At 36.9% G+C, this 15,005-nt stretch overlaps 1 long non-coding RNA gene across 1 annotated transcript; it reads right to left on the bottom strand.

Moving 5' to 3' along the window:
- Window positions 1-734: 734 nt before the first annotated feature.
- LOC146542191 (uncharacterized) lies at window positions 735-8,196 on the bottom strand. Its single transcript, XR_014880465.1, has 3 exons — window positions 8,037-8,196; window positions 7,822-7,926; window positions 735-2,628 (listed from the first exon to the last, which is right to left on the bottom strand). It is a non-coding gene; the product is annotated as an uncharacterized LOC146542191 (long non-coding RNA).
- Between the last annotated feature and the right edge of the window lie 6,809 nt (window positions 8,197-15,005).

Below are 15,005 nucleotides of genomic sequence, written 5' to 3'. Positions count from 1 at the left end.
TTGCATTTTTGCCTTGTTAGAATTGATCTCACTGCTGAATGTCTGATTTCCCTTTAATTAAATCTCAGTACAAATCTAACAATATCCCATTTCTCCTTCTTTCTCCTTTTCCAGTTAGAGATGAGACAGCTGTTATATTCTCCATTTTACATCCCAAGCGTTAAGAACCATTATATAAGGTCAAGGTGCCCTTTGTTTTACATCTTGCCTTTTCTGTTTGCTTAATCTCAGTTCTTTTACACATCGGTTTCCAGCATTTGTTGTGCTCTGAATCTCCTTCACTTTTTGTCTGAGAGCTCTTGTTTCCCTTGTCTTTCGCTTGACTTCTTCCCTTACACTCAGTCTCTCTCAGTCCTTAATCCACATCTGATTTATGATTATGGACATTATGTATTATTATATAATTGTTGTTGTTATTCCTTTTGCAGCATATAATACATTTTTAATTCTCTCACTTCCTGAGGTTAACTATGATAGGCTTAGTAAAAAAGGAAGGAGAGGGTCGTTTTCTGCTTTCAGACCTTGCACCTGACTCCTCATAATACTTGCTAAAAGCAAGCATTCAGATCTGTACCAACAGTCAGTCACCAATGTAATTTTGCATATGCCTTCTCAATGGACATATGCAGGGCAAGGGGATAGATTAGGCCTCTCTAGCCCTACTCTCTGAGGGAGTACTTTACATGAGGAAGCATATAAGCAAGCATAAATTACTGATGGCTTTATGAGTTCAGAGTGGAGAAAGCCAGAGTGCACAGGTGAGTTATTGTTCTCAGCTGCAGTCAGGTTTATAAGATATGGCAGTATATTATACATGTTTTAACTGGAAGGCAAAGAGGTGCTAGTGGAAAGGTGCTAAAAGAAAAGCAATAGTTTCCAAAAGGAAAAATTAATGCATCTGTCTGTCTAAACAGAAGAAATGTGCTTGTCTCCTCCCTCCCAAGTTCATCCCCACTCTTTCCCTTATTTTCTTCCGCAGATAAAAAGTGTTAGATTGTGTTTTATAACTCTTGATTGAATTTTCATTTCTATCTCTACCTCGTCAAATAAGAAGGAAAAACAAATAAAATAGATTTCACTTATCATTTCATTAGTTGCCAGGAAAATCTACCCTTTTACTAGATGTCAAGATACAACAAAATTGCCTGAGGCTGTTGCAGGTGGAGAATGCTCAGAAGGCCGAGAGGGCATATCAGTGCCATGACCACTGCTCTCTGGCAAGCCCATTTTATTATTCCCTTCAGCTTACTTCCTGTTTTAAGGATGCCAATATTGTCAAATGTCTGGTGAACTTGTTGTTTTAGTACTGTGAAACAGAGTTTGTAATGAATTTACAGAAACAAAAATCATGCTGCTATACATTTATCACACAATCTTCACAAATATCATTTATAAAATAAAATAAAATAAAATAAAATAAAATAAATCCTCCACACTGGCATCAAAATAATCACAACACTGACAAGGATAAACAACTTACACACACTTGACACCTTGCCCCTTCATTGTATTACAACAGCACAGATTCTTCACCAGAAGCCATTGCTATGGATTCATGGATTTAGGAGTCATGGTTTGACCCTGCAAAGTATTACAACAAAATAACCTAAGGTATTGCTCTATGATACAGAGGATTACTAAGGAGTTGACACAATAACTTCTCAAAAACAAAAACTTTTTTGCCAATTTTATGCATATATTTTCATATTAATCTACAGACATTTGCCCAAGTTCAATGGAGTTACAGAAGAAAGGTTGTGTTTTAAGAGAGGGCTATCATTATTGCTAGGCACAGAACTTAACTGAAGACAATGTGAACCTAGTGAGAGCTTCCAGAATTGCTAAGTAGAGCTTATATGCTCACTAAATTATTCCTGGGAGAACAGCCATTTTTGTACTCCAGAGAAGTACCAAAGGAGCCAACTACAGTTAAGTTCAAGCAGAGGTCAGCTAGGTCCAATATACTGGGTACAGAATAGAATCTACAATGTCTTTTTTTCCTGACAGACCTGAGTGGAAGCATCTTATCATATTACACTGAAGTGAAATCTATTTGGAAAGTGGTAGCAAAATAGTTAAATCACGTCTGAACTGAGAGATGAAAAGAGAAAGCATGGGATGCAAAATGATAAATACAAAGAACAGCAACAAAAATAATACATACATGCATGGTGCCAATCCAACCAATAAACAGAGAATAATACAAGACTATAATTATTAGACTGATTCATAAGGAACATCTGACTTGCAAAGCCATTCAAATTTGTTCTGCTTCATCTTGGTTAGACAGAGGAAACTTTGTGGCTTTATTACCCAATTACAATATTTTACTACTTTCTGGCATGATTAAGATGTTTAGGATCTTGAAAGTTTTGTTTGACGTGAAAATGAGTCATTTGAGGGCGTATATTTTTGGTTTCAGAGAAAGCACAGTGAGCAAATTCCTATTTTTATTGTTCCTGTAGTATATGTGAAAAGTATTCCATGTTAGTTGTGTTAAGAAGTGGAAGATAGGGTTGTTCTTGCTCCATAATTATTTATCACCATCGTTATGCTCATTTCTAGTCTTCAAAATAAAAGGTAATTCCTCACAGCAGGAGTTGGGCAGATATTCAAGGAGAAAAATGACTGAAAAAAAAAAAAAGAAAGAAAGAAAAAAAAGAAAAAATGAACCATAATTACAATAGACAAAACTTCATCATCAGAATTTATACAGTCTCAAGTGTAGCTAAGACATACTGTTGTGAGATTCCATCAACTCAGTCTCAAGATAGGGTACCCATCAGTTCCTTTTATGTAAATATATTATTGATTTCTAAGAAGTCCCAATGCACAGAATCTATAAGAGATACTTTGAGACCCACTGAGACTGTCTAAATGCATCTGGAATTGTTTTCTATCATGCACCATCCATGCAAAGCCTGCTGGATGCCATCATTTAGCAACTGTCTCCTTGATTCTCTTTCTTTTTCTACCTCACAAAACTACAGATCATTTGCAAAACTACTTCCTTTGCTATTTTATGTACTCAGAGCCTTGGACAGGTCTTGCAGGGCAATGGCTCCTACATGATATCTGAAAAGATTGAGTGTGTTGCGATCCATATTTAGTTTTACTAAAAAAGAGTTAGTATATTCTTGGCTATCAGCAAAAAATCAGTGTCTAACCACTGAGAGCGAGGGTGCAGGAAGGAAGACTCAAGGGTACAAAGTGCTCTTTATAGTACCAGAATTTGTACAATTTGTAAAGGAGTATATTTTACAGTCTATCTCCAAATATATAAGTTCAAGTATGACAGCTTCTCCCCCTTTATGTGTGAGTCAATAAAGAGGTTTCATTTTCAAGAAATTGTATTGGATACATTTATTGATTTATTTTGTACTACATCTTCTGTGTTCTGATATAATACTGGTATTTCAGTAATTAAATATATTCATTTTGGTCAGTAAGTTAAATACAACCTTGAATTTTCAGGAATTTCATAACGTACATTAAACTTCTCTGTTTGCTGCTAAGACAAATCTTAATTCTGCAGAAATTTCAAGGTGATAACAGAAGTGCTGTCTCTTGAGCTAAGAAAGCAGTACTTTTCTTGAGAGCACATTCCTAGTTTTGCTACCAGTTCTGTGTTTTGTAAAGAAGTGAAGTCTCCTGAGGAGAGGGTAGCAATCCAAACCCAGACCTGGCACAAATCTTCTGGGCTCTCCTACGAGAGATATCATATTCATTGTTCAAAGTACAGTGCTTTCCCAGCAGTGGATGAGCATGGAAGGTCAGGAAGTGCATGTAAAGAGGGTCATGAATGCTGTCCTACTTTATCTTGCTGCTGAAAGATTCACTATTGACATTATTTATTTAAGATGGCTTGTGCGTCGTCTCCCCTTTTCTCCTTTGTACCCACTTGATGTCAGCTAGTCTTTACTTATTAGATAAACTATGCAGATGTTTATTCACTGAAGGACTGGCTATGCAAACAGTCTCCAGACTTTACAAAAACACCATGGGCTCTACTTAGAGTTACAGAGATAGAGAACACAAGATAGATGTCAGTGAATGTGGTGCTGAAGGCTGATTCTATTTGTTGTTGTAAACAAGCAATGTTCTCACAGCTGCCAGGTATAGAAAATTCCTTTATTATAGACAGCTTGGAGGAATGAAATAAAGTAGATCTATTCAATTATTGGCAGGAATGACTCCTTGTCCTCTCCCAAAACTATTATTTTAAGTGCTGGAAAGAGAGGAAGTAGCTCATTATTTTAAGTAGCTTAAGTATGTTTCCAACCCTCCTGTTCCTGCTGGGAAAATATTAAACATGGAACAAACACATTGGGATCAATAGTTTTCCTGCTGTCAGCTTCTAGCAGGAACTTCATTAACATTTATGGGCAGGAATCAAGGGGAAAATAATACCTAGGCTGAATTATCTCCTGCCTAGATAGGTAAAGCATACCCAAAATGTAACACATTCCTGATTTGATTACACACAATTTTCAGCTGATGTTTTTCAAATTATACGCTTGTGATGTAGAAACACCAAGCACCGCCATGCATAGTGTCTATTCAGCTCAGACAAAATATCCTTATCTGTCAAAAGAATACTTTGTTTTGATGTGAAATGTAGGTCTGTTCTGATTGTAGTAAATTTGAAGCAGACCTCCAGCCTCAATTTAGCTTCAGCACTGTGGCTCTATTTCATCATCCAATCAGTAAGTTCAACCAGGATTGCCTGTAGATCCAACCCAATGGCCTCCTCAAACTAATTTTGCCTCCCAGTCTCAACCTCATCCCCTGACTGAATCTTATCCCTAGTAGTTAGTCATAAATGATCTTTAGCCACTCACTTGACATTTTGAAGTCTATCAGTTTCATTTGCTCTGTTTCGTGTTTCACGTGCTATCTACACTCATGATGTAGATTTTACTTTTTGTTGTTGTTGTTGTTGTTTTGTTTTCCATCTCCTAAATCAAATTCTGCTTGCTCAAATTCCACCTGTCAGATCAGCAGATGATTTCTTACTGATCAAGTCCTTATATCAGGATAAACCAGTAACTATCAATAGTTCCAATGGATTTTATCACCAGATTTATTTTCTTTAATATTGATCTAATCTAAGTTCATCTCTTTCACCAGACAACCCCAATTCAGACCAGGAAACCTGTTTCAGAGATTAGCATAGTACTTGTCTCCCCCTTAAAAGCACTCACTTCATCACATACTCATCAAATTGAGACAAGACCACAATGACATATATTCAAATGCTTCTTTACGACCTTAGCCACCTAATCTTCCCAGGCACCTTCACCAGGCACAGAATTAGATCTGAAAGCTCTTCTCTTTAAAAAATAATTCTTACCACTTTTCTGTCCTACCAGCATTAATGTTAATCTCCATACTATTATTGCTTTAGTTAATCAACTGCCTAGAAACTTACCTTACACCTTTACTCAAGTCAGAGTAAACTCACGAAATCATTTGAGTTGGAAGGGAGCTTTAGGGGTAATCAAGTCATAGAATCATAGAATCGATAGATATTCATAGACCTCAGAGAGGTCTCCCAAAGACTTATTTTCTCCAAGCTAAACAACCACGACTCCTTCAATCTTACTTCATAGGTGTGGTGCTACAGCCCTACTCCCCTGCAATTAATAGGGACATCTATGGACAGATCAAGTGCTCAGAGACTTGTCCAGTCTGACCTTGAATGTCTGTCAGATTGGAGCATCTACTACATCTCTGCGCAACATGTTCCAGTGCCTCACCACTGTAAAGAAAGTTTTCCTTATATGCAGTCTAAATCTCCCATGTTTTAGTGTGAAACTGTTTCTCCTTCTCCTGTCACAACAGACCCTGATAAAACTTCTTCACTTCTTTCTCATAACCTCTTATAACCTTTGAAGAGCCTCAGCTCTCTCAGCCAGTTCTCATAGGAGAGGTGTTCCATCCCTTGGACCATTTTTTGTGGCCCTCCTTGGACACTCACCAACAGGTCCATGTCTCTCCTGCCCTGATGACTCCACATCTGTATGCATCTCCAGGTGTGACCTCACCAGCACAGAGAATAAGGGCGGTATCACCACCCTTGATCTGTTGGCCACGCTTCTTTTGATGCAGATCAGGATATATTTGGCTTTCTGGGCTGCAAGGGCACATTGCTGGCTCATATCCAGCTTGCCATCCACCAATACCCTCAAGTTCTTTTCGACTTGGCTGTGAGCCCAATCCTTTCATTCCAGCTTTTACAGATAGTAAAGGTTATTGTGACCCAGGTGCAAGACTTTGCACTTGGCTTCTATGAACATCATGGTGACCCCTGACCCCCATTTTTCAAGCCTGTCTAAGTCCCTCTGGATGAAATCCTATACCTCAGGTTTGTAGTCTGCACCCCACAGCTTAGTGCCATCTGCAAACTTGCTGAGGGTGCACTTGATCCCACTGTCAATGTAACTGATGAAAATATTGAAGAGCACTGTTGCCAGTACTGACACCTGAAGGATGCCAATTGTCAGTAATCTTCATTCAGACACAGTGCCACTGAGCCAGTTTAAATCTCAGGCAAGATGCCCTCATTTCTTGTAGTCGCCTGTCAGTGTCCTGCACACATTCTTGATCATGGTAGATCTAACCTATCAACAATAATCTGTAATTACATATACGTGACCTGTGATATCATCTCCATGGCTTATCCTTAGCTGCTGGTGGCTATGTGCACTAGACATGCAATTATGTTGTTAACCTAAATGACTGTAAGCATTGAATTTGTCTGGGCAGTCCCTGTAAACCCTAAATTTAACTCCAATTGATTCTCTCCTTCTGGCTTTGATAGTTTAATTCAAAATCTGACTCAGGCACATACTCTGGCACGTTTTAATAGCCCATAATAGAACCAGTTGCCTAGCACAAACTGTAGCCCTAGTCACGTCTCCTGGAATTTCCTGGTTCTAATTAGTCTGCCTGCCTCAGGATGAGAGTCAGATTTCAGTCTGGCCAGGTGACTAAATCTCAAGTTCAGGTTTGATTTTAGGCTAAGGTTAATTACAGCCACTTGATTGTTACCATTGGTGATCTTAACTTTACCAGATGACTCTGTGCATGTCTGTCGAGCCCTAAATATAGTCAGAGATTTCAGACATCTGCCAAAGCAATTCCTGAGCTTAATTTTCCTATCTTTGTGAACTATAACTGCAGTTGTTCAGAATCTCCTATTTCCTGGCACAAACCCTTCTACGAACTGATCTGCTCTCTCTTAGGTTAAATCTAGCAGGGTAATGTCAGAAAGCACCCCTATCTAGGTACAGCTAAGGAAAGTACCAACTTTCCTTACACTAGAGCAGAATTAGGAATTTAAATTCTGTATCTGTGTTGAATGGAATTTATCTCCTGTGCTTCACAAAGAGGCCTCCAGAAGTAAGATCTGTGCTGATAAATAAGCTTATCAGCCAAGGATATGGAGAAGTGGAAGGAAGATCTACAGATTGGCTCTCTGTTGATTAGACATTTGGAAGATTTTTTAATCCAGATAGTAAAGGCATTTTCCTTAGTAAATGATTAATTCTAAACCCTGATCTATTAGGGAGTCAGTTAAAATACATATAATCTTGTCAAATTAATACACGTCCAAGCATTTGACTTACAAAGCCACAAGGCATTATTCTGAAGTTGTTCTAGATATTAAAACACTCTCTGTCTACAGATAGTTTTCACTGAAGTTCAGAAAGAAGTGGAATACCTCATTGAATAGTTTATGGCATTACAGATATCCTTTCAGACTCTCATACCTATGGATAGAGTAAGGCTGTAGAAAAAATGCAGCCATGATCTCACCTTTTTCCTGGCTTCTTGGTTTCAATCTCCATGTATCAAAGACCGATCTCTACATGTGCCATCAAAAATGTATCCATCTCTTGGGAAGTATCATCAGTGTAACCCCTAGACAGGTTTAAATGAAAATTCAACATCAGCGTCTGATTCTGGATAATAGAAATTCCCTTTTCTTTCCCAGACAGCACGAGTGAGACAGCAATACAATTTTACTTAACAGCTATTGGACTCCATTTGCTTGCCGGGGTTGGAAACACAGTGTAAGCCAATTGAGAAACCAGGTGTTTTGCGAGGGAAAGGGCTGGTGAGCTGGCGTGCGGTAAGCGCTGGGGCTGGAGCAGTCAGAGCTGAGTACCTCCTGCATCAAGCGCAGCCCTGCTCCCCGGCGTGCCGAGTGGAACTGAGGCAGCGCCGCCTGGTGGCGAACTGGGGGCAGGGCATCACTTCTCTGCCTTCCGCCTCCACCCCGATACGTCAGGCTGCAGGGGAAAGGAGTGGACTGGATGATCGGGAAGACATGCGAAAACACAAGGTTGATTTTCTTCTGAGACTTCTGAGAGGCTGTTGGCTGCAGAAAATGATGATTAGGATTAGGAGAGGTAGCTTCTGCTTGGATTAGGAATTTTTAGAAATTTCTCCCTCCCCCGCACAAAGCACATACATGCCAATCAATAAACAAGTTTATTTGTTATTCTAAAAACAAAACAGTTTTAGAGGTGTAGAAGAAAGAGCTAAAGAACTGCTTGGAGTATGTCTGTATAAAGCACAGAATTGTAGAAACAGAATGGTTGGAAGGAACCTTTAAGATTACCTAGTTCCAATCCCCTGCTACAGGCAGCAGTATCTCTCAATAAACCAAGTCGCTGTTTAAAATAATTCATTTGAATTTTAGCTCTCATTTCTCCTTATTGCCTCCCATCCTTCACTTGTTCTTCTTATTCATTTATTTATTTGTTTGTTTGTTTATTTTTATTTGTCAGCTCTTTTGGAAATAACTTTTCATGTCAAAACTTTGTATGCAACAGTTCTTCCAGAAGGCAGTTTTTTTCCCCTCATGTATGTGAGTTCAGCCATGTGCAGAAGGCCTGCTTTCAGCAGGGTGTGATGCCAATCACCACAGTCCTTCAAAAACTCAGATAATGAATGGGTGTTATACATGAAAACGAGTTTCCCCTTGAATGAGCCATCAGTAATTACTTTCTTTATCTGACCTTATTAACAGAGGTCTCCTGAGATGTCCAGCCATCCAACATTGACATCATCACTCTAGTTCAGGTGTATTCCACAGGCAGACTATTTGAAAATGTTTGAAAGACAAACTCTTCTCTTACCTGTGGGCTGACACATTTGTCTCAGCATTACTGGGCTGTGTCTGAGCAAGGGTTGAGACAGGAGGCAGAAAAGGAGGTTTTTACATATTTTTTTATGTAGCAAAAGGGTGAACTATAATGATTAGTCAGGGTATGTAGCTGCTGCACACTTGCGTGACTCAAGCAAATGACAAAACTGAGGTTCCTGATCCAAGGGTTCAATATGCAGCCCCTGGGGTTGGTAGAGGACATGACCCTGAGGTACTCAGCCATGGACTATTCAGGCCAGATAGCCACTGTTGGGTGATTACCCTTATCTCATCTTCCATAGTTAAGAGGACAGGCTCTATCATTCCTGTCATTTGGTTGACATCTAAAGGGCAAGAACCATTATTAACATTTATAGCCATTTGTCTCTAGTTCAGAGAGGTTTTTTTCTTCACTTTTTTTTTTTTTTTTTTTTTCTTTTTCTTCTTTTTCCCCAGAAGCAGACAGCACTTATGGTCTGTGATAAAGGTAGAATGTGAAGTACTCTACTCTTTGACTCTAAATCTTCTCTATTAGAAGAAAAATTTTAGAGCCATTAAAAGTGATTCTGACAGTCTTCAGATTGATGACAAAAAGAGAAGTTATTCAGAAAAGAAAACTCTATCAGTGATATATTGTTTCTGCCTCTTTTTTGTAGTCCGTAGCTTAATTTTATCCACTTCCAAATTAATTTGATTAATAATCACCATATGGTTTACAATACTTTTTGTTAGAATGTTACAAAGAGTGGATTTACAAGTTTTCTGCCAGGCTGTAACCTTTTCACTCACTTTTGCAGAGGATAGCACAGGATAGCAGTGCAGTGACATTGCTCAGATGGAAAAAATCTGTATCCAGTCACATTTGTGCCAGGTTAGTCATCATCAGCATCACTTTTCTGAATTCTTTCTTGAAAGCGCTAATAAAGTTTTGTTTGTTTGAAGGCTCTGCTGTTCGTTTATCTTCCAAGACTGTCAGAAGAAAAGTATTAGCAGTGTTAAAAGACAAACTCATCATAATTTTCCAATATCAAATAATATCAGTTTTTGCTAAACCCATGGTTTCTTCTTGTTTTCACAAGGAGGACCAAAATAAATAAATAAATAAATAACAATATCTTTTCTGCCTCTACTGGGTTAAAAAAAAAAAAAATCAGACTGATTTTTTTCTCCCCAATAGTTTTTGTTTACTTTTTGTCATGATGAAATAATTGTAGATATTAGACAGGCAATATTATTTCTTTTAAGGATTTGTATTTAAAATAGTAAGCCTAGAAAAATTTGAATAGTTTCAATGGGTTCCCAAGTACAAAGTACTCTTAGAGTAGGAAGCTGAAGAATACACATTAACAGCAATTTTTAGCGAATTGCTTCTAGAATTTAAAATCATTTTCTTTAAGTTTGCAGATAGGGAATTTTTCTGTCTCAGGATGGTTGTTTGGTGCGTCGCCACCCAGCGGCAAGTAGCAAATCCTGTCATAGCAGGCGGCCCTCTGCTGTACTCTCCCTTCTTGGGTGCGTGAAGGAATCTTGCTACAGGCGATCTTGAAGGCGTGGTGTAAGAATATTGTTCATAAGGATATATGAAGTGGAAATTTCAACCTACTTCAAAAACAATTGCTTTTGTTTTATGCTCCTTTTTAATGCAATTCCGTGGTAGCTGTTAGAATGGGTGACATTTTATGCTATGTAAATTAAAAAAGTAATACTGATGATCCCTGTCATCTACGTCCAGCCTAAATCAGCATTTGCTCCTTGGATTCTTGTGTGGAATAATCTTTCAATTGAACAGTTCTATTTCCTTTTGTTTTATTCTTTGGCTTTAACTATGCTGCTCATACTGCGAATCATTCCTATTTATTGATTTGTAGAAAGTATTACAGATAGGAAAAATTGTTCTTGGAGGCCCAAGGTGCCTTGATATTGTTTGGAACTACTTTTTTTTTTTTCTTCTTCTTCTTTTTTTTTCCCCCAGGTATATTATTGTGTGGTAGTCTAGAGACGAATATTGTTTTTCCTACAAACTTCAAGCTTAATAGCCTGAGACCATTTCAGTTACAAAACAACTTTCAGCTCCTCAACAAACACTTTCTTCCCCTCTCCCTTTCTCCCTTGAGATTTTTCTGGTGGGAAAAAAAAAAAAAAATAAAAATAAAAACATTCTTCAGGAGAAAGCTTTTTATCAATATCAGTAGTTTATTTTTAACCTTTCTGAACTGAAGCAAAATAAAACTTAACACCAGTAGTAAGCAGGAAGTTTGTGTGGACATCTTAAAATCTTCATAGGCACAATCCACAAATCAATCATGAGTAATCTTGCATTACTACTTCTGCCTTACGTATTCGTCTTCCTTGTCCACTCAAAGTACCATATTTCCCTGTTCTACTGAACAGAAGTATTGATTTCAGGAAGACATAGGACTTGTTCCGCGATGGGATTGATTTTACTTGTTATCAAATCCAAATCCATACTTGTCTGATTGACAAGGCTCTTAAAGTCACTTTGTATGTGCAAGCAAACATAGCATTCTGCATTAAATTATTATTTAGATTGCTTTATCTGGTCCTAGAATTTGGAGAGACAAAGGGAAAAAAAAATACAGGTAATTTGCAGTGGCTTATCTCATATATCTTTGAATATCAAGGATAAGAATTGCAGGATGACATTAAGTGATGCACATAGTTCTCTATATTTGAAAAGCGATACCTAATCAATGAAAGCTTACTTTCAGTTGGAATTCTGACTTTTTCATTCCCTCCAGAGAGAATCAAGAAGCAGATATTGTGGCTGCCATTCCCTTTACTATCTCCATAAAACAGCACCTGAACAAAGCACCTGCTGAGGCCAAGAATTTCTAAATTGGAGGTTAAATGAGATTTGAAGTTAAGATTAAATATTTAGAGAGGAGATTCATAAATTCAGATTCAAATTAATATTCCAATATTGATATTAATAATTCAAATTAATAATAATGTCATTTTTAATCAGACATCCTTGTCAAATTATTATTTTGTTAATAAAATACTTAGTTGTGATGTACTTTCTGAAGAATAAAAATACTGCAATGATTAACTAAATATATTTCAGCGATGTCTCTTGAGGGTCATTCCAATTCTATGTCAACATAATGTCATTTTTAACCAGCACTTCCAAACAAGAAGAGGTGAAACTTTCAGGTTCAGGAATATTTCTCTTGGGTAAAAAATAGTCTCTGTCCAAAGCAGAAATTCATCTTTTAAACTGAAGGGAGATACAATACATCTATTGAACAAACTATGCTACAACATGCGAACAATTACCTTTGCTATTTTCATGCTAGCATCAGACTAGTAGCATAAGATTTTCTCCACTAAACTTGTTTTATTTAAAAAAAAATAATATATTCCTCGCTAGCAAACTTTGCATGTGGGAAAATAAATCCATTTTACCAAAATATGGGGCAGGAGGGAAGATGTCATTACTGTGCCATCTCAGTTTCTCTTAATGATCCTCAGTTCATATAGAGATTTCTTCAGGTTTTCTTTATGAATTTGTGTGATCATTTTCAACACTGTCCTAGAGGTGACGACTAGCCATGCACTGATGTTTTGTTTTTTTGGGGAAAAGCTAAGTAAGTATGACTCAGTCTTTGTAATTCAGTAATTAAAAGGCTGCAGGGGCTGGTAGGTCTGGCATTTCTTCTGATACTGTATGACTACCTCCCTGCTCAGAGATCTCAGATCCCACTTTGATTCCTAGCATTTCATGGCTAAGCACATGATAATTTATCAAAGATTTCACTATCAATATAATTCCTGACTAAAATTTGTAAATTATAATATCAAAGGAAGCTATTAAGTGTAGTAACACAGTGTAACTTTGATAAATCCACACTGTATTTTATTCCAATTGTATTATCATGTTTATTATTATTATTATTATTATTATTATGTAGTGTGTCATGATATCGATTCTAAATTAATAAGCTTGTAGTTGCACAGAACTTTTCTACCTTACCTTCCCCATAAAATATCACTGTTCTCAATTACATAATCATTAGCTGATTTGATAAAATACTTCAAACACCTTACAGATGTGCTTAAGTTTTTTTGTAGTTCTTGAACAGAAGTTCAAGTGTTCTTGATTTTAAGTGTTCTTGAACAGAAATCACTTGCGGTCTTGATGCAGAAATACTACTAATAATTTCTTTATTGTAAGACAATTTCTGTACTCTCACTCCACATTGCCTATTTATTTCCAAGGCTAGTAAATTCACCTTACAGAAAATGGAGATTAATTATCACTGACTTAGAAAAATATACCTGGATCATTCTATCTTGGCTGTTCATTACTGTACTATCATCTATATAGTCTCTCTTCTTGCAGATTCCCTAAACCTTTATCTGCTTAAAGGTCTGGAAAGAATCTGAGTTGCTTTTTCTTTATTTTAATTCTCAAATTACTATCTACTTTTATTTTTTTTTTAATAAGAAAAATAAATTTCAAAAGACAAAACTTAGAGAACTAAGAAGGTAAAACTCATTAACATCCTCATTTAAGAGGACTCTTAAGAGGCCTAAGCATATATATTTTTTTCATGATGTAGTCACTGTTATCTAAGTGAAAGCAATGACAATATGGTAGTTTATTAAGCTAATAACTTTTTGTGAAAGAAAGCCCTATCACTATTTGCATCAAGGGTTTCAATTCACTTTACATCATACCAACTTTTTCATCAATTTCTGTGTGATACATATGTTTCTTATTTATGTGTAAGCTTCTGTTGAGCAGTACATCAGAGATCTTTGCTCGCATCCAATTCTGAGCTTCCTTTCAGTTTTTTCCTAGTGGAGCCAATTTCTTATTTCCGACGTCGCAGCTTCTTTTTTTGGATTGCCATCTCTTCAGCATTAACTTTGTTCTATTGTTTCATCACTTCAGCTAACTCTATTACAACCCCTATACTAAGAAACCCTCCCACGGATATCAAACCCTTCACAATGACTGCACTTTGAACTTCTTAGTTACTATATTTTCAAGTTCTTCTTGTCTCCTCTTCTCTTTGTGATTTTTTGCTACCTGCTCTTGCCTTCACAAAGCCAGCGAAAGACTAAAAGTTATCTAATTTCTGGTGCATTTTTGGCTTTCTTAATTCTGCTGGCAGTTTGAAATCTCAAGCCTAAACTAGATTTCCAGTCATATTAGTTCAGGAACAAACACCAAATAACTTCAATGGAAAGTAGGAATGTTTTTCACTAAAGCCAAGTGTAATTCAGAGTACTGCAAAAAATCACCAAAGAACTGACTTGTAAGATTCTTATCAAGAATGTGTAACTGACACAGTTCTCCACATTTCTTTTTTCTTTAATTCCCATGCTTGCTGTTTCTTTTCTTTATAAATCTTTCATAAATATCTGCCTTGCCTCCTTCATTTCTGTGTGGCAGTGCAACTAGTAAGCAAGTTCCTCTTAGTCATTCAGCTACAAGACTTATGACCTCCTCAAAATATGAGTATGTTTCCATTTTAAGTATTGAATGACTTTAATGTCCAAAGTCCTCTCCTATTTTGCCATGCCATTTTCCTTCTGTAATCAAGCTGTGCATTTCATTTCATCCATAGAAGTAAAAGAAATCTATAAGGAAAATTTTATTATCCCCATTTTATAACTGAGTAAAATGAGTCACAGTGGTAAAAATACATTAACTAAGAACATTCAATAGGTCAGTAACAGAACTAAGAAAAAATTCAGATCTCTTGACCTTGATCCAAAGTACATTGGATCACCCTATTTTAATCCTCTGAAATCACTGCAGTGGATGATTTTTTAGGCTGCTACTCAGTATAAACAAGAATGGCAGAAGCAGGCATTT

Source organism: Meleagris gallopavo, chromosome Z (genome assembly GCF_905368555.1).
Source record: "Meleagris gallopavo chromosome Z, MGAL_WU_HG_1.1, whole genome shotgun sequence".
Taxonomy (NCBI): domain Eukaryota; kingdom Metazoa; phylum Chordata; class Aves; order Galliformes; family Phasianidae; genus Meleagris; species Meleagris gallopavo.
This window is presented reverse-complemented; position numbering and strand designations above follow the sequence as displayed.